At 43.9% G+C, this 21,188-nt stretch overlaps 1 pseudogene across 1 annotated transcript in view; it reads left to right on the forward strand.

The window, feature by feature from the left end:
- The first annotated feature begins 6,938 nt into the window (after positions 1-6,938).
- LOC311235783 (DNA repair endonuclease XPF-like) overlaps positions 6,939-21,188 on the forward strand; it is a 32,817-nt pseudogene continuing 18,567 nt past the window's right edge. The window contains exons 1-6 of the transcript in view: positions 6,939-7,115; positions 8,781-8,961; positions 10,155-10,350; positions 11,580-11,787; positions 14,808-14,988; positions 20,625-20,759. The product of the transcript in view is annotated as a DNA repair endonuclease XPF-like (transcript). The remainder of the gene's footprint in view (positions 7,116-8,780; positions 8,962-10,154; positions 10,351-11,579; positions 11,788-14,807; positions 14,989-20,624; positions 20,760-21,188) is intronic.

Raw genomic sequence — 21,188 nt, forward strand, 5'->3', positions numbered from 1 at the left:
CAAAATTACAAACATCTCAAAACAAACTGGTCAGACTACTGCTTGACCTTACTCCTAGAACCCACCTCACCCCTGCCCACTTCGACAACCTAGGATGGCTTAGAGTAGACGACAGAGTACAACAACTTGCAATGGGCCTGGTCTACAAGATACACTACACGACCAAGGTACCCATGTACATGTCAAAATACTTCCCAAAGGTCAGTGAATACCACGATCACAACACCAGAGGGAGCTCCACAAATCATGTCAAACCCAGATTCGGCTCAAATAAGGGACTAAACACGTTTCGCAATTATGCCACATCAATGTGGAACGCCCTACCCAAAGCTGTAAAGGAATGTGGATCACTACCCACTTTCAAAACCTCTCTCAAGGGACACCTACGGGAGACTGCAATTCAACACTGGCCCCTGTAAATATCCTAACCCAATCATTCCAACCCCCTCCAATGTACAGTCATTTACCTAGTATGGTTTTGTCAATAGTTCAATGTACAATTGTGTTTGTTTGTACAGTGTCTCCTCCCCCCCCCCCTCAATGTACAGTGTTACTTGTTTATACAGTGTGCCCCCCGCCCCCCCCCCCCCCCCCCAACCACCTCCAATGTAAATTACCCAGTATGGTTGTCAATATCCCAATGTACCCAACCCCCCCCACCCAACCTCCAATGTACAGTTTCTACGTCAAATGTATATACTCCCTTTTCTTGACTCCTTCTGTATCACAAACAGTACTGTATTTGCAAATCTGGTATGTCATAAATGTATAGATGTAGCAGTACTGACTATCTGTATGTCATGTATGTCATATATGTCTATATGAATTGAAAATGGGGGACCCTGATGGAAACAAGACAAACGTCTTTCTCAGGTCTGCATCCCCTTAACAATTGTATGTATTGAGCCGTACTGTATTGTACCCATTCTGCAATCTGTTAAATAAAGTTTTCATTCATTCATTCATTCACAGATAGACAGTACTGCTTCATCTATACATTTATGACATACCAGATTTGCAAATACAGTACTGTTTGTGATAAAAAAAAAAGAGTCCCGAAAAGAGTATATACATTTGACATAAAAACTGTACATTGGGGTGGGGGGGATGGGGGTTGCTGTACATTGGAGGTGGTTCGGTGGGTGGGGTGGGGGTGGGGGGGTTGGGCAGGAGGGGTGGGGGGGGGGGAACACTGTACAACTGTACAAGCAAGTTGCTGTACTCTGTCATCTACTCTAAGCCATCCTAGGTTGTCAAAGTGGGCAGGGGTGAGGTGGGTTCTAGGAGTAAGGTCAAGCAGTAGTCTGACCAGTTTGTTTTGAGATGTTTGTAATTTTGTTTTTAGCGCCTTTGAGGTGCTTTGGTACCATGAGGTGCAAGCATAGTCGTAGTACCCTTGTATGAGTGCTCCTGCCAGAGTCTTCAGGGTGTTCTTGTTTACCAGAGAGGAGATCCGGAATCGAGTTTGTTGGTTGATGGATGCCATTTTGTCACAGGAAAGATTAGCCTCTAGGATGGAGCCCAGGTAGGTAATTTCATCTTTCCTTGTGACAATATTGTCACCCACTGTAACTGAGAAGCCGTCGGTCTTGCTGAGTTTGTTATTTGAACCGAAGAGAATTGCCCATGTGTAATGATAGTTTGTTATCAGCGAGCCATATGCAGATTTTGCCTAGTTCCGAGCTGAGGGTTTTTTCAATCTGTAACTTGTTCTTCTCAGAGACCAGCAGGGCTGAGTCGTCTGCGAACAAGAACAAGTTGCAGTCACAAGCTGACGACACACCATTTGCATAAATTAGGAACAGTAGCGGTCCTAGTATGCTTCCTTGTGGAACACCACAGCTCACTGTGAGGGGGGGGGGATAGGGTACCGTTTACCTCCACCATCTGTTCTCTCCCCTCCAGGTAGGATTGCATCCATCTCACTGATAGACTATCAAAACCCATTGCTTTTAGCTTGTCAATCAGAATGGAGTGATTGACAGTGTCGAAGGCTTTTTGTAGGTCCAGCATGACCATGCCGCAGTATTTGCCCGCGTCCACCTCTTGTTTGATGTGGTCGTTCAAATAGAGAAGGCATGTGTTCCCATTTGATTTGAGTTGAGCAGGGATTTAGGAAATTTTTATTCAACTACTCTAGTTATCTGTACTGTGGTTTTTGGTGATTCCTAATACACTTTCACACAGGTTTCTAGAATATAAAAGGTTCTCTTTTTGGTATTATAGGTGATTTTACATAACATTCTGTGTTTTCTTTTACTGATAGTGTGATCAGCTTGCTGATTTTCTTTTCTTTCATTGATAGTATGGTGTCATTCAAGATTGTTGTTGACTATTTGGTGGACAAGAGTACTGGTAAAGTCTGATTATTAGTTTATTTTTTATTTTTATAGTATACAGTTTTACACTCGATGCCTTTGCATGATGGAGGGTGGTGAATATTCTGGAGTTGGGAGGGGTGCAATGATGTACACTCCGATTCCATCAGTTGGGAGGGCTAGCAACAGTTTTCAGCATTCACCTCTCACATCTACACCTATGTCTAATCTTGGAAAGTTATCAGATCGATGCCAATGACAGTTACTCTGTTCCGCCACAACTGCTCTTGTAAACATGGTGGTGAAGTCTGAGATTAGGGAGCCAGTGTGCTTTAGAGGGGATGGCTCTGATACATGCACAGTGTATGAATGGGAGTCAGTAGTCAGGACATACTTGTGAAAAAGGGGGATCTCAGTGGCAGAGCAGGCTGAGGAGGTCATGAGTAGGCTCATGGGGAGGGCACAGGAGGTGGTGAGAGTTAAGCATACGCAGTAACCCCTCTTTTGATCTGTCTAGTGGCCCAGGTCCTATTTTTGATATGCTAAAACAGCACTTTAGTGACACTGCTTTCTCCACCATGCCTTTAGCTGACTTTTATTCCACCATCCCATTCTCTGGTGAGCAACCTTTTGATTATTGGCTCAGACTGAACAGGGCTATGGACGTGACAGAGGACTGTCTAAAGAGACAGAGTAAGACAATTGATGATCCATCTCGTGAGCTCACAGCCATGTTTATTAGACATTGCCCTGACCCTGAACTGTCTCATATTCAAGTGCAAGCCTTTACCACAGTGGACAGCTGCAGATGTCCATGAAAGGCTGGTTGAACACAGAAGGAATCCGAGACAATCATCCTGGCCAAAGGTAACCCCTGCCATCACTACGCTGGAAGTCGGTTCAGCTGGTCATCCCACATCACCTGTTGCTAAGCCTACTAATGAGCCTGCTCCAATGCCTACAACTCAGGCTTCCCAGGGGCCCACGGACCAATTGGAGCGTATCATCGGTATGTTGGAGCGTGCTCTTGAGCAAAGGCCTCAGCAGCGCCAGTTTCAGGGTAGGACAGACCGTCAGTATCCAAGAGGCCAAAATAACAGCGGCAAATACGTTTTGGCTTCAAAGTTGAGGTGAGGACCATGCTCGACAGTGGGTCGATGGCTTGTTCATTGAGTGCGAAGATTTTGCCACAACTCTTACAGGAAGGAGTGTTGAAAAGCGCTGCATTGAGCCCAACAGACGCGATTCTTGTGGGATGCGGTGGATCAAAGACTACACCCTTAGGAGTGTGAGCTGGAGATGGAGGTGTTTGGCTGTCGTGTGACTGTCCCAACATTCGTGGTTGAAAATCAGGGAGATGACCTCATCGCTGGCAGTAACCTCCTAAAATACTTGATTCGTCAGCTAACGATATCAGGGGACTTGTTGAACAAGGGGCCCACATCTGAACACGGTGAAGCTGAGCAGCACAAGTTATTGAGTTTGATGGCCAATGTGGAGATGTGGACAGGAAATGACATCCCTGACAAAGTGGGGACCATGAAAATAAAAAGCCGTGACTCTAGAGCCCTTCAGTGAACATTTGGTATGGGGCAGGATACAGAGTGTGAACAACATCTCAGCTGGTGGTAGTGCTGTCATTCTGGAGCCCAGCTGTGGGACGTCAAGACCGGGATCAGTCCTGATTGGGAAGACAGTGGCCCTGCTGAGGAATGATGGATGGCTGCCAATGAAGGTGATAAATCCCTCTGGTAGATCAGTGACCCTCAGACGAAATGCCAAGCTTGCCGACGTATATCCATGCATGGCCTTGGAGGATTTTGACTGCTCTGAGGTGGATGACGTTTCACCACCCCTTTTGCAGCAACAAGTGCAGAGGGAAGATGATAACCTAACCACCGTGATGAATCGAGTCTGACCGATGATACATCCACTTTATCGGACAGATGTGACAGAGAAGAGGAACCTGGTGGATGTGATGGCAGTCCTGGTTCAGTCTTACGTGGTTTAGAGTTGTCTGACATAAATCTTGATTCCTGTGATGTGTCCTCTTTGTGTAAAGAAAAACTTGTGCATCTGATAGCTCAGTACCAGTCTATATTTTCCAGGCATAAGTTAGACTGTGGAAGGGCTACAGGCTGTCTTCACCGGATTCGACTCAGTGATGAGAAACCCTTTCGCTTGCCATACAGACGAGTTCCACCTAATCAGTATGAGAAGCTCAGGCTGGTGTTGAGTGAGATGGAAGAACAAGAGATCATAAGGAAGTCAAATAGTGAGTTTGCTTCACGTTTGGTCATTGTTTGGAAGAAGTCGGGAGACCTGAGACTCTGTAATGACTTCCAATGGATTAACGCACACTCCATCCTCTTCCACACCAGGCCGATGCTCTAGCAGCATTGGGTGGCAACGCCTACTTCTCCACCATGGACCTCACTTCCGGCTACTACAATGTTGAAATGCACGAGGATGACCGGAAGTATACAGCCTTTACATCGCCATTCGGACTATACGAATACAACCGCATGCCACAGGGTCTGTGCAACAGCCCTGCCACCTTCATGCGGATGATGCTTAACATCTTTGGGGATCAGAACTTCCTCAGTTTACTGTGCTATCTGGATGAGGTCCTGGTGTTCGCGCCTACAGAAGACCTGGCCTTGGAGCGCCTGGAAATGGTCTTCGAACGACTTAAGGCTCACAACCTTAAATTGGCTCCGAAGAAATGTAATTTCTTGCAGAGCTCTGTGAGGTTCCTGGGACATGTCGTTAGTTCTGATGGCATCGCTACGGATCCTGACAAGGTAAAAGCCATCACTGCGCTGACAGAAGCTGACCTCATGGAAGAAGGTACAGAGATTCCATCACAGCGGAAGATCCGTTCATTTCTGGGAATGGTGGTATATTACCAGCAATTCATTGAGGGCTGTTCCACCATAGCCAAACCACTGTTTGGACTTACGACTGGGAACAAGGCTCCTCGTTGGAAAGGGAAGAAACGCCTGCCTCCTCGACGGACAATGACTGCGGCATATTGGACAGATGAGTGCCGGGGATGCTTTCCATCAGCTGAAGCAGGCCTTACTGGACCGGGTCGTTTTGGCCCATCCTGATTTCAGTGAATCTTTCCTGCTCTCAGTGGATGCCTCCAGTAATGGCCTTGGTGCAGTTTTGTCACAGGTGCCTGCGGGTGGGACAACAGCAAGACCAATTGCTTTCGCAAGCAAGTCGCTCACCTATGCGCAGTCGAAGTATCCTGCGCATAGACTGGCATTTTTTACTATGAAATGGGCCGTCTGTGACAAGTTTCACCATTGGTTGAGGGGACACCAGTTCACAGTATGGACTGATAACAACCCGTTAACGTACATCTTGTCCAAGGCAAAACTGGATGCGTGTGAACAGAGATGGGTTGCTAAGCTAGCCCCATACCAGTTTGACATCAAATACATCCCTGGTCCCAAAAATATTGTTGCAGATGCCCTGAGCAGATAGCCGTTCATCCGGCCTAGTGCACTCCATCGTCTGACGAGGGTTGCGTACAAGGCATTGCTGGGTGAAGCTGATGCTGTGCGCACAGAACAGGTTCAGGATGTGTTCCATTGGTCTAATCATCCATTCGACGTGACCTCCGATGTTGAGCCTGCGGTGGCATGCCACTGCAGAACAGTGATATGGGGCCCCATGCGCTGCTGCTGCCACAGCTTCCTCAGATAGTTATGCCATCAGAAGAGATTGGTGGAGAGGTGCTGTCACATGATCAACTCATGAATAAGCAAAAAGATGACCATGTGTTAAACAAAGTGATTTCCTTTGTTGAGAGAGGACGAAGACCTTCAAGAAGAGAGCGTGCTCAGGAGTCTGTTGATGTCCTTCGGTCACTGAGGGGCTGGGATAAGCTAACAATGAGGAGGGGTGTGCTGTATCACCTGTCGAGGAACACAGTTACAAAGAAGAAGACGTACCTGTATGTGGTCCCCGCTTCGCTGCAAGCCATGGTGCTGAAAGGTGTCCATGATGAGGCTGGTCACCAGGGCCAACAGCGGACTTTGTACCTTACCAGACCGGTTTTACTGGCAAGGCCTGGAGAAAGATGTGAGGGAGTATGTGAGGTGCTGTCGGCGATGCGTGATGAGCAAGACTCCTGAGCCTGAAGCCAGAGCACCATTGGAGAACATCATAACGACTGATTCCCTTGAACTTGTGAGCATAGACTTCTGGTGTGCTGAGGATTCTGCAAACAAGTCCTTGGATGTGCTCGTTGCTACTGACCACTTGACGAAGATGGCACACGCCTTTTTGTGCCCAAATCAAACTGCTAAACCAATCAGAGAGGGTCTTCGCTGTACGCGGGCTAGCCAATCAGAGAGCGTCTTCGCAAACAGAGGCTACGGAAAAAAATCACGCGGTGCAGAGACACGTTATTATAGTGTCTTTGTTTTGAGCTCTTTGCGTTAAACGCCGCAAAAATATCATTGACATCTCAGATTGTGTAAAGGCTTCGTTGCAAGTCAAACCATGATTTATTTACCAAGGTTTTAGCTCCCATTGATCGTGCTGCAGTCAAGGAAAGTAGTCGATGACAGTTCGTGCTTTCTTGTGTCCAATTCCAGTGACACCATGGCGGGACCTCTGCTGGAGTTTGAGACGGAGATGTTCCTGAGTCTGTTCGGCTCCGACGGGCTGCTGGTGACGGCGGAGGGGATGGGAGTAGACCGCATCTTGCTGCAGTTCATGCGGGTGTATTCTGAGGAGGGCAGCCTGGTCCTGCTGCTCAACACCACCACACCTGAACAGGTGAGTACAGTGTTAATAATATACTGTAGACGAGGAGATACTTAGGATATTGAAAACTATGACCTGAATAGTCGAACAAGTTCAAGTTTAATTTTATTTGTGGCATATAAAGTACAGTAGGTCTACATGTACATTACAGTGAAATGCTGAAGTCCCCAACACTATACAAAATATACAAACTCAAGTACAACCTATTACCTGTGGAATGGGCTAGACTCTAGAGGATGAACTAAAATATTGTGAAAACATAAATCAATTCAAATCTAGACTAAAAAAAATCTATTTTCGATAGGTACAGAAGGGAAGAAGAGCTTTAATTACATATTAATAAAGAAAATACATATGATACTGTATTGTACGTTACATTATATAATCATATTATAATTAATTTGTATATTATATTAAACTATATTTACACTATTATATTATATTATATTATGGTACTATATTATATTGTATATATCATGTACTATGTATCTCATATCACATTATATATGTGTTGTATACACTATTATGTACTATATAATATTATATACTATTACATACTGCAGGTATACTATACTGTAATGTGTACTATATGTATGTACTCATGTATGTATGTATGTATGTAAATAAAAAAAATAAACTAAATGTAAGTCTTCAGGGGTAGGGCCCGACAAGCCTAGTGCTTCTCCCTAGCCCTTTTCGGACAATTGGACAATGCTGCAATAGCAGCTGGTAAAACGTTGGCGATTTATGGAATGACCATTGTTATGTGTCCAAAACCCGGAATAAAAAATAACTGAACTGAAGTACAACCTAGTACAAAATGCAAACTTTTTAAAATGCTAAATGCTAAAATTAGGTATATAATGCAAATTAATGTAGATGGATGGTGTTGCATTGAGTCATTGAGCATCCTGATGGCCTGGGGATAGAAGCTCCTTTTGAGTCTCTCTGTACTGGCCACGAGACTCCTTGGCCATGGGAAGCCCACACTTAGGATATAGAGTGAAAACTATGACCGGAATAGTCATGCAGTGTGTTTCTTATGGGTGGAATTAGGCTATAGTGAACATTATTCTAGGGACCCCCTTGTAACCCATACAAGGATCACACAACCAAACTGTAAACTGAAACGTTTTGCCATTGTGATGTAATACATTATAATAATACAGTGGTGAATCGGCAGGAAATAACTACCAAATCTTTCAGTCAGAAAGACTGGTGTGGTCCTTTGAGGTTAGCAGTATTGACAACACATTTGATAACAGCCATATGTGTATTAGCAATACTTACAGTATTACTGTATCAGGAGGAGGTTCCATAAATACAGTTTGTATGCTCAGATACAATGTACCACGCTTGGCAATAGAGTACAGGAGTACATAATTTCTACATTCTTGAATGTAAGGAATTTCTGTCCAAAAAACAAACAAACAAAAAACATAATTTGAGGAATTCTGAAAAGTACACTCATCAGCTCTGTATTACAGTACAAGACACTTTATTTTGAAAACGCCATGCTAATAGGTAGACGTCTTATTGATGATGATGTCAAGTGCCCCGCCACCACTGCCCATGTGTACAGTCTCTACTATAAAACAAACCTGTAGACAACATTCCCATAATCTCTATTCCAAAAAAAATGTTTTGAGATGAGAGTTCACATGTTTTCTCTCTCAGGAGTATCTGACCGAGCAGCTGCGAGCGGAGGGCGTGAGCCACCTGCCCCGGACGGTGACCAGCGACGTCCAGAGCACGGAGCGCTACAACGTCTACACGCAGGGAGGGGTGCTCTACGTCACCAGCAGGATCCTGGTCGTGGACTTCCTCACCGACCGCATCCCCGCGCACCTGATCTCAGGTCAGTGTGGACCGTCAGGTTGTCCCTAACACACCTCAGGTCAGTGTGGACCGTCAGGTTGTCCCTAACGCACCTGATCTCAGGTCAGTGTGGACCGTCAGGTTGTCCCTAACACACCTCAGGTCAGTGTGGACCGTCAGGTTGTCCCTAACACACCTGATCTCAGGTCAGTGTGGACCATCAGGTTGTCCCTAACACACCTGCTCTCAGGTCAGTGTGGACCGTCAGGTTGTCCCTAACGCACCTCAGGTCAGTGTGGACCATCAGGTTGTCCCTAACACACCTGATCTCAGGTCAGTGTGGACCATCAGGTTGTCCCTAACACACCTGCTCTCAGGTCAGTGTGGACCATCAGGTTGTCCCTAACGCACCTCAGGTCAGTGTGGACCGTCAGGTTGTCCCTAACGCACCTGATCTCAGGTCAGTGTGGACCGTCAGGTTGTCCCTAACGCACCTCAGGTCAGTGTGGACCATCAGGTTGTCCCTAACACACCTGATCTCAGGTCAGTGTGGACCGTCAGGTTGTCCCTAACGCACCTCAGGTCAGTGTGGACCGTCAGGTTGTCCCTAACGCACCTCAGGTCAGTGTGGACCATCAGGTTGTCCCTAACGCACCTCAGGTCAGTGTGGACCATCAGGTTGTCCCTAACGCACCTCAGGTCAGTGTGGACCGCCAGCCCAGGTCAAGTTGACACGTTTACATGCAGTGCAGTTGCTTCAATTACAATCAATGAAACCAGTCACAAAAGCTGTGCGAAGCAGTGTGCACACGCGAGGGCTTCCCACGCCTCATTTCTAGTTTCCCCCCTTTACACGCAACAACCTAGTTAAAACTACATACAAATGCTTAACCTAGTTAAAAATACATACAAATGCTTAACAGCAATAGTTAAAACTACAAACAAATGCTTAACAACCTAGTTAAACTACATACAAATGCTTAACCTAGTTAAAAATACATAGAAATCCTTAACAACCTAGGCAAAACGACATAGAATTGCTTTGAAAACAACATTCACATGTCTTTAAAATGCTCCTGGCTTCATTGTACTAGATAGAAGCAATCTATCAAAGTAAGACCATTGAATCATAACACATATGACTTGGTTTAATCTCTGTGAGGTATCTCACTGTACCGGGCCTGTAAGACCATTGAATCATAACACATATGACTTGGTTGAATCTCCTGTCAGGTATCCTTGTGTACCGCGCCCACAAGATCATCGAATCGTGCCAAGAGGCCTTTATCCTGCGTCTCTACAGACAGAAGAACAAGACGGGCTTCATCAAGGCCTTCACTGACAAGGCCACCGCCTTCTCCAGCGGCTTCTGCCAGGTGGAGCGCGTCATGAGGAACCTCTTCGTCAAGAAGCTCTACCTGTGGCCCAGGTGAGAAGAGGGGAGGGGGCTGTTGCTGTCTGTGGGGCTGTCTTCTGTGTATGGAGTCCCTACTGGTTGTGTATACTGTTTACTTTTACTCATAGTATATATTCAGATTCAATAAGAGTTAATAATTCATTAAGAGTTAATGCTATATAGATAGAGTTGTTATTGTTAATTATTATTATTATATTGTAAAAAATGTATGCATTGAAATGTCTAAGTCTCGACAACATTGAAAATGAGGGTGACCTCAATTGTCCTTTTTAAGAATAAATAAAGGTTTGAATGAATGAATTGTTTACACTGTTTATTTTATAATTTTTTTTATAATTAGATCAAATTGTATTGCCTATACTGTATTTATATCTTCTTCTATTATCCTGCCCATACCTGTACCTCCTCTCCCCCCTCCCCCATAGAATAGAATAGAATAGAAATAATTTTATTATCCCGAGGGAAATTTGACACTGCAAATCGCTCAACATTAAACATTTAGACAGAACAGGTCACGAATAAGAATAACAAAACAAATCAAATTGCATAAGATAAGAGTAGAATTAAAATGGAATAAAATATACAGTAAATAAATACAGTAAAAATATACTGAGGTCTACAGTAGGTGTAGTATTGCACAGTGCTGTTTCAAAAGTAAGAGTCCAGGAAGATGGTAACTGTCACTCTGTGCTCAGTGATGCAGTGAGGCACAGTGATGCATTGTATAGTCTGATGGCTGTTGGAATGAAGGACTTCCTGTGCTGTTCAGTGCTGCATTTAGGTAGTGTGAGCCTAGCACTGAACATGCTCCTCCTGTCAGCCAAGTCTGTGTATAGTGGGTGGGAGGGGTTTTCCCTGATGGCCTGGAGCTTAGCAAGGCTCCTCCTCTCCGCCATCCTCGCTAGGGAGTCCAGCTCCACCCCAACCACGCTACTGGCCTTCCTGACCAGCTTATCCAGCCTGTTTGTGTCCCCTGCTCTCAGTCCGCTGCCCCAGCAGGTCACAGCGTACAAGAAGGCGCCCGCCACCACCGACTCATAGAACATCCTCAACATCCTTGTACAGACATTGAAGGATCTCAGCCATGCTGCTACGATGCCCGCATTTCCCCAAGGGGATCAATAAAGGAATATCTGATATATGATTCCAACAGCCTCTTGATGGTCTCTCTCTCTCTCCCTTCCTCCTTCCATTCTATCCATCTTCTCTACCGCTCCTCCCCTTCTGTCCTCTGCTCCCAGGTTCCAGGCGTTGGTGAACAGCGCGCTGGACAGGCACAAGCCCGAGGTGGTGGAGCTCCACGTGACTCTGACCCCGGCCATGAGGGTCATCCAGAGCTCCATCCTGGACATCATGGGCGCCTGCCTGAAGGAGCTGAAGCGCTACAACCCCACCCTGGAGAACGAGGACCTCTCCCTGGAGAACACGCTGGGCCACGCCTTCGAGAAGGTCCGCCGGGGGGGCAATATGGCCAAAAATGATATCACGATAACGATATGATAATGTTATCATATCACTCGATATCGATAATAATTATCGATATTGTTATAAGTATTAAAAAAAAACTTGTACAGACGGTTTCAAACTGTATTTTAAATTAGAAAGCAAACAAAATAAATGGACAAGAGAAAAATAAATCTCAATTTGGTCAGTATTGTCATTTGGACAAGCAAAGCCATTACTTTAAGTTGCAGGCAAGAAAGACAAGTCTGTCCACTGTCTCTGGTTTTAAAACTGCCCTGTTGCAGGTCACAAAAAAATAAAAATAAAATGTATTATTATCGATCGATATAGATTATTAAAATATATCACGATAATTATATATCGCCCAGCCCTAGGTGCCATCGACGTAGACTAATCTCAACGTGATGGCCGTCTTGTAATATACCTACCATCTAGGGCTGGGTATCGCCACTGATTTCCCAAAACGATTAGATTGCGATTCACAAGGTTCCGAATCGATTTTATTTTTCCAATTCGATTCAATGCTATAAATCAGTGGTCCCCAAACTACGGCCCGCCTCCACATTTGGCCTGGCCCCCTAGAGCCCCGGAGCTTAAAAAATATATTCTTTTTAATTTTAATTTAAAAATTTTAAGATGGCAGCATCCCCATTGTCTGTGCTGAATGTTTGTTAGTGTTTGATATTTTTTGTTGGTTTTTAGTACTCTTAAACATCTATTTTTTAGTAAGTAGTAGTTTTCATTTGATCCTATAATTTTTTCATTCACCGATTTGTGGACTTTTTTTTTAGTGTCCTGAAAGGCGCCTTATAAATAAAATGCATTATTATTATTATTATTATCATCCAGGAGGGAAAATACACTTTGGATAGTAGGGACTGCATCTCTGCCTGTCCTGGCCAGGAAACACTTTGCAACTGTGATCTCCTCTGGCAGTAGTTGGATATTGTAATGTGTGGCGAGGGGTTGCAGCAATTCCACTGAGAGAAACTGGTCTGAGGCTGGATAACATGCCTGTATGCCTCTCATAAGTTGTTCTCCAACTCATGAGAACCTGCTCTCAAGCTCTTGCAGCATTCTGCCGAGGACTGGATAAAACAGTCTCTGTTTCAGCTGATCTCCTGAGCTGAGGTCTGAGCTTGTGCCACAAGATGACTCAACTACATACTCGTCCATCATTTTCTGCTTCCTCCTTTGGCTGGTAGTATACTCACTAATACCTAGCAATAGGAGGGGGTTAGAGAGTTCCCATGTTTGTAGTGGGCGGAGATGGAGCAATACATACAAGTAGTGAGCATATGCATACATGGTGACAGTAGAATCATAGTATATAAGAAAATTGTGAAGACAGAGACAGGTTAAAAGGTTCTCCTATGTCTGCAGAAAAGCAGACAAGGGAGCAAATAGACATCCTAACTAAACTAGACAAATTAATCTAAGGGTCAAGCCCCGACCAGGTGAGATCAGGGTAGGTTGAAGGAGAGAGAGAAAAGATGGGTCTTAAGCAGGGATTTAAAAGCTTCGACAGAGCAGGCGCCCCTGACGACGGCAGGTAATTTGTTCCACAGGTAGGGAGCGCGGTAGACAAAGGCTCTGTGGCCGGCGGATTTCTTTTTAACCCTACTGTAGGAATCGATAGAAGCCCTGCATTTTGTGAGCGCAGAGCACGAGCGGGCGAGTATCGAGAGATGAGATCGGATAGATATGGCCTTTGTCCTGTCATACATGTCCACTGCCATCTCTGAGGTGCGATAACCTTTGAGTGTGTCCTGCACTGTGCTTTTAAATAGTACAGAGCTAGAGCTAGGTGGTCTGTAGGTACTGTATTTTTATTTCATAAATAGTGTTATTTATTTCATTAATAGTGTTATTATTTATTTCCTGACTTTTTTTTCTGTGAAGATCCCGGAAAGGGTTATTAATATTTGGTTATGTGTGGCTTTCTGGAAAACAATAAATGTTAACTTTAGGCACCCCTGCGATCGTCACACTTTTTCTGTTACAAACTGACCCCGGCCCCTACCAGAGAAGGGAAAAGTTATGTGGCCCTCACAGGAAAAAGTTTGGGGACCCCTGCTATAAATGGTTCAAGGTACCCTCTAACATGTTGCATTGTAAAAAAAAATATCAATGTTTACATTAATAATTGACTCTCAAGCAGTTACATGAATGTACTTTTTATTGGAACATTGGCTTATGTCACGTCTGGTTGATGTCTCAGTAAGTGGTTTCATATATTTCCACAATATTTCACCTTCACTTTGCACAGTTTACATATGGCTTTGCTTTTGTCCAGTTCTTCTCTGTCGTCATGTTTTTTAAATCCAAAATGCAACCAGACCTTTGCTTTTTTATTCAGATTGATTCAGAATCGGGAAATCGATTTCTTTTAACCCAGCCCTATACTACCATCCCAGATGTGAGGTCCAGATAATGCCTTTTCATTTGTAGATTTCACTCAGTACTCAATACAGCTTCACCTCCTTTCACAGGGCCAGTGAACCTTTATAAATCATTCTCTGTCAGTCATGGAATGTTATTTTTCATTTAATTTCAAATTCAAACCTTTATTTCAACTCGTAAGACAGGGGACCCTCATTTACAGCGATGACAAGCTTACAAAACAAGACAAAGTTTATAAAACTGGAGGAACCCTAAGAGAACCAACCAGTCATTTGAATGTGTAGAATAGGTTCCAAGATTCCATTCCAACAGTGTTGTGATGAATGTACAGTATTTTACAACTTTCTTTTACACATGTATTGCCTTAGCCGGTTGATCTCTTTAGAAATGTTCTGAGCTGGAAAATGACAAATAAACCAGGACATTTTTTTTTAAAGTAGGTCATTGGAGTTCTCTCACATAAGTCTTGAAAAACCAATGGTTGCATGGTTGCCTCTGCCGTCGGTGTGTGAATGTGTGGGGGAATGGGTAGAATGTGAGGAAAGTCTCTGGATAAAAGCGTCAGCTAAATGACCTTGTCCTCCTCCGCCCCGCCCCTCCAGACCATCCGCCACTACCTGGACCCCCTGTGGCACCAGCTGGGGGCCAAGACCAAGGCGCTGGTCCAGGACCTCAAGGTGCTGAGGGTGCTGCTGCTCTACCTCACCCAGTACGACTGCGTCACCTTCCTGAACCTCCTGGAGTCCCTGCGCTCCAGTCAGAAGAACTTCGGCAGCAACGCCGGTGAGACCGCAAGAAATTAATAACTTCCTTCATTCCATTTTCATTTCAATTAGGGATGTTCGATCTTGGCTTTTTTACCGATATACGGCCGATAATATCGGTAGGCCAATAATATCGGACATCCCTAATTTCAATCAACACACACACACACACACACACACACACACACACACACACACAAACATATGGCACACGCTGATATCTCTGTGAAAACAGATCCGATTATCCTAAGACTGGTAAAATAGATTCCTTACCTCAGATCAGATGTTCTCCAAAAAGATTATTCCAATTCCTGATCGCCATTCCAAATATCGATCGCGTTTATTGATTCAGCGCTGGGTACTGGAAATACCGATTCCACGCTGTTCTGAGGGTCGGCGAAGACTTGGATCTCTCCGGATGGCTTGCCGGATAAGTAAAATGAGGAAACTCAGTTTTCATCAGTCTAATCCAATGGGGTGCAGTTACACAGGGAGAGATGATAGGGGGCGGTATTTTCCCAATGGAGGTTGCTGCACTAACGTGAGACTAGATTGATGAAATATGAATTAAAATCGCTAATAAATTAAAAAAGACAAACAAACGCTATATGTCGTTGCTGGCATTCAACGGTCGGCATGAACTAACGACACTCAAAGTGTTGACGCACGTTGACTCGGCGTCACTGCGCGCAAGCGGCCAATGTAAATGATTCAAGCAAATAAATTTAGCCTATCAAGGGTCATAAATGTGATGTCTGGGGGCGCGGCTTTCTAGCGCTCAAACAAATCAAGCAGTCACGCACTCTGTGCCCACTCTGTTGTCACTCGTCAAGAGTCCTCAAACAGAAAAGACTTGCCATTTCGAGGAGTATTTTCATTTACGATTTCTAGCTAGCTACCATGGATAATTCTGTTAAATCCATCAAAGCAACACCATTTGAAAGACGGACACTGCAAGAAAAACTCAGATTGAAAGAGCTTCTGTCGTTTTCTAGCTGATTCGGTAAGAAGTGTTGGCTAACAAGGAGCTATATGGCTAGCTGGATGAGGTCATGTAAATGCCGTATTTTCTTCCCATGCCTGCTTTTTAAAACGACGGGGCACAGATACAACATGCCCATGGACTGTTACTGGAGTAAAGGACATGAAACACTTATTTTTTTTTTTTAAGTGGATTAAGGCTTGTGGACAGCTGAATATCTCGCCCCCTTCAACTCTTCTGATGGTAAGTGAGTCATATGTTGAATTTACGCAAGCCAGCCTTGGCTCTTTTAACACTATGGTCACCAAAAACGCCTTTGATATCAATATTTCAAAAATCTGTGATCGAAATCATATTTCTCCCCCGGAGACTTGAGATCTACTGTTGATCCCCTCTCAACTCTCCAACGGTTCAAGAGCGCCATCTGGTGGCCGATCGGCGGATCGCCCAGAGCGGAAACAGGAAATGGAAGCTGGTGCTCATTCCAATTCGGTCCGATCACTCGCTAATAGTCCCAGGACTCGAGCTAGACACAACGTATAGCAATCCGTTACCAATAACTCGATAAAAAAAATGATTTGGATATATATAATATTATACAACCTGGAAATGGATCGCATATTTCTACATCCCATAATAGTAATATTTCTGCTCCACACTCATCGCCCAACGCTATGAGGAAGCTACGGTAAGATTCAGCGTTATTTTTTAACGTGTTCGATATAAACTGCTCTGATGATCATATCACCCACACTAGATGAATCATCTAACGTTGGCCACGGAATTATAAACGACCCCCCCCCCCATCCGGTCAACATCAGATGATCAGTAGTAACTTCTAGAAGCACGTCCATTTGAATTTTTTTATCTCGCGCCGATTGCTATCAAACTGTATACAATCATCAATATAATGCATTTAGGTCTATAAATCACGTTCTGGAGAAAGCTGCAGAAAACGATAAAAACATACTTATACTTTAGACCAGGGGTGGGCAACTTTGTATATGGTGAGGGCCACAAAATGTCCACAATCAATCTGGGGGGCCGCATTGTTTATCGGCAGTCCCGCCAGTAGTACCCCATCACTCAAATAGCCACAAGGTATATAAACAATTATAATTTGTTGTAACTTTGTTTTTATTCCATTTCAAATGCATTTAGTAATGCAATTTCAACTTTATGAATTTATAAACAGCTAAATTTAAAAGTATTGCTGTGTAACCCCAAATATATACAAAAATTATCAATTATAATTAAGGCTTCTAATAAAATAAATGTATGAACTTAAAGCCCACTGCTCAACAAACACAAAGCAGCATTCCTGCTGCATTTCACTACAACAGTCAATCAAAAGTGCAATAATAAATGATTTTGTTAAATGTATAAACTTTTATCCTGCTACTAAACAAAACATTATAACACTGAAATGCATGTTATGGATATGAAGCACTCAGGAATGTTTTGTTTAGTAGCAGGATAAAAGTGTATACATTTAACAAAATCATTTATTATTGCACTTTTGATTTACTGTTGTAGTGAAATGCAGCAGGAATGCTGCTTTGTGTTTGTGTTATTAGTGTTATCTGAACACTACAAAAGTAAACAAGTAAAGTGCAAGTAAAGTAAAGTGCAATACTACATGCCTCCCATTGACCCTTTATCAAACTGGCATGACATTCACCCTCGCTCCACAGTGGGTCAATAATGGTTATAATAATAATAATAATAATAATAATAATAATAATAATAATAATAATAATAATAATAATAATAATAATAATAATAATAATAATAATAATGGTCCCCTCTCTACACCTCTCCATCATCCCCCCCCCTCTCTACATCTCTTCATCATCTCTTCCCCCCTCTCTACACCTCTTCATCATCTCCTTCCCCCCCTCTACACCTCTTCATCATCTCCTCCTCCCCCCTGTCTTTAATGAGACACTTGTGGTCTCTCCATTTGGCGCACAATAGCAGGAATGTCAACTTCAATGTTTGTGCATGCAATCTGCATCAGATGAAATAATGTTTCATCCGACAGCCTGTTTCTCTCCTTTGACTTGATGTGCTTCATGTTTGAGAAATTGCTCTCACATATGTATGTGCTCCCAAACATAGAGAGGGCAAAGTCCCTGAGGAGTGGGAAGCGGGGCTCAGGTAGCAGTTTCCAAAACGAAATTCCCCTCTCATTTCTCTTTGCTTGAAAAAAAGGATCTGACTGTAGCTTGCACAGTTCAAGCTGCAACGGTGGGGGCTGCTCTGACACCGTAGCGGTGAGGGGGCCGGCAAACAGCGCTATCCGTGACGGCATGCCATTGAAATCTTCAAACCGATCATTGAATTGCATTTGCAGTGTTTCAATGTCGCTCCTGTACTTTCCGACGGCTCAGCCATCGGATTTCTGTGTGTAGCTGCAAGTCGCCATAATCAGTGTCCATCTCTTCCAAAAAGGAGACAAACTTTCTATGGTTTAGTGACCTGTTGCCTCCACGAATTAGATTGGTAACCTTGGTAACCAAATCCATAACATGGCTGTAGTCAAGCTTCTTGGCACAGAGAGCCTCCTATATCAGATAAAAAAAAAAAAAAAACGATTTAACGACTCTCGCATATAATTTGACTACACTCGACTCACATTGGTCATTATAATGACCCACAATAGATGGAAATTATGTTAGCGAACTTACCTGATGTATAATGCAGTGCAGCATTGGACACTCAATGCCACTCTGCCTTAGAAGCCCGGCGAATCCTGTGCGTTTTCCTTTCATTGCCGGTGCTCCATCGGTAACAACAGCCGACAGTTTATCAAAACCCCCATATTGCTGCACGGCACTTTCAACAGCGTTTCATATGTCCACACTAGGGCTGACCCCTATTAGTCAAATAGTCGACTAATCGATCGAAAGGAGCCATAGTCGACTGCCAACTCTTCTTAGTCGAATACAATAAAAAAATTAAATAAAAAAAAAAAAAAAAAAAAAAAAAAATTTAATTTTTTTAATATTGGCCTGGGGCCGCATAGAACGTCGGTGAGGGCTGCATGCGGCCCGCGGGCCGCCAGTTGCCCCTCCCTGCTTTAGACCGTATTTTAGTATGAATAAGTGAATGAAAAAGTATAACGTTGCTACACCCTGAACAATAGATACTTGATGTTGAATGGGCCATAGTAATGTCAATTTAGCAATACAATTTAAAAAGTTATAGCCCTGCAAAGAAGGGGAACTTCTCCATAGACAAATAGAGCTGGCGTGGGATGGTTTATTCTGAATATAAGCCTGGCGACCAAAGTGTTAACAATATGCAAAATATGCTGTACTCATATTTAGGGCCCGGAGCGATATGGCCAAAAACGTTATCGCGATAAAATTATAAAATTATTTTCATATAACTCGATATCGATAATTATCGTCGATATAATTTCTGTCAAGTTTAATTAACTTCTTATGCCCGGCGCCGATGGACGGGCTATTAGTAGACTTGTTTTGCTGCTGCGAATGTCTCGAGTTGATGTCGTCATCAGTCCGCGCACGTTCTTCTACGCACCAGTGCATAGATTATTATCCACCAGGGGGCAACCTACCGCCACTTATAAGAATGGAACTAACAGTTAGCCAGAGCAAGCGGTGTATCCCATGACAATGTACTAACTATCACCCTAAAATACTCCGTTCCGCCACAATACATTGCAACGACGTCCACCGCATACCCCACACTACTCTAACCGTGGCCTCAGAATTCACGCCACACACCCACTCCGCACGTAAACTATAAAATAGCGGCGTGCAAGCTAATGATCCTAGCCAGCCTTGTTTACTACTAGAGTCCTACCTCTCTACCCAGAGGTGCACCGCGGGTCTCCTTCGCTGTCGGCCATCTCCTTCACTGATTGGTTGTTAGTGCGTGTGCTCATATCCAAGCTTGGAAAATCGATATATCGAAACTTTGTGACCACGTTTCATGTTTATTTCGAGGAAATAATTTATCGCGATAGTTATCGTTATCGTTTTATCGCCCAGCCCTACTCATACTGAAGTTATTCTTAGTATATACTGTATACTACTAGGTCTGATCCTTTGCAATCTTCTAAATTGTGTAGTGCTTGCCTGCTTGGGATTCCACGTTTAATGCTGTGTGTGAGAGAGAGAGATAGAGAGATAGAGGAGGGGGATACTAATTAATTCCGCCGCGGGGGGGGGGGGGGGGGCATAACCCACGGGACAATGTATTGGTAACTTGTCTCAAATGACAATATATACATCTGTGATTATTATTGTACGGATCGGAATACGGGCGTGCGCGTGGGAGCATGCACAAAGATATTACAGTGCTAGTGTAGTGCTCCCGACTGGAAGAGTGTTTGTGTAGGCGCTATTGGAAACGTGGCTGCATTGACTGATCATATATTGATTGATGGCAATGGTGATAGTTGTACTGTACCTACTTAAATATTCGTACCTTGTGGTTTCGCCGAAGCTCTGACGTGCACAGTAGGCTATACTCAGTGTGGTTTTGCCAATGCGTGCACGTGCGTGTTTGTGACATTGTGGTACATGTTTGCAAAATTTTTGGTATAGCGCCCCCCCCTGGAGAAGAATTCACCAGCCGCCACTGCTTAGTGGTCAGACCTTCCTAATGTGTCATTGTTTCTCCCTGGCTGTCTCCACCAGGGTGGCTGTTCCTGGACTCCAGTACCTCCATGTTCGTGAACGCCAGGTGCAGAGTGTACCGTTTCCCCGACAACAAGAAGAAGCTCAAAGTGGGAACAGAGACAGAGACGGAGAAGCAGCGGACCACCGCCACAGGTCTGATATGACCATGGCCACCAGATGGCAGCAGAGTGGTCATCCTTATTTACATTTATTACTTTTACATACTGAGTAGATATATATTTTTTTGAAAACCGATACCGATATTTTCCGATATCACATTTGAATGCCGATATCGGCAGATAATATCGGTAGGCCGATAATATCGGACATCCCTACTACTAACTGTTGTCATCGTTAGTCGTCACGACGCACATGATACCATTTTTAGAACTGGATATGGAATAAAAATTTAAATAAGGAAGTTCCAGGCACTCTTCTTGTATATAAAAAAGGCTTTAATAAATAGCTTAGTTCATATAGAACCATAGAACCATTAAAAAAACACCAACATGTTTCGGCCTCTCAATCGGCCTTCTTCAGATTCACCCTCGTAGACTTTTACTGAAATGTACTAAACTATAT

Source organism: Notolepis coatsorum, assembly GCF_963971535.1.
Source record: "Notolepis coatsorum genome assembly, chromosome: 10".
NCBI classification, from domain to species: domain Eukaryota; kingdom Metazoa; phylum Chordata; class Actinopteri; order Aulopiformes; family Paralepididae; genus Notolepis; species Notolepis coatsorum.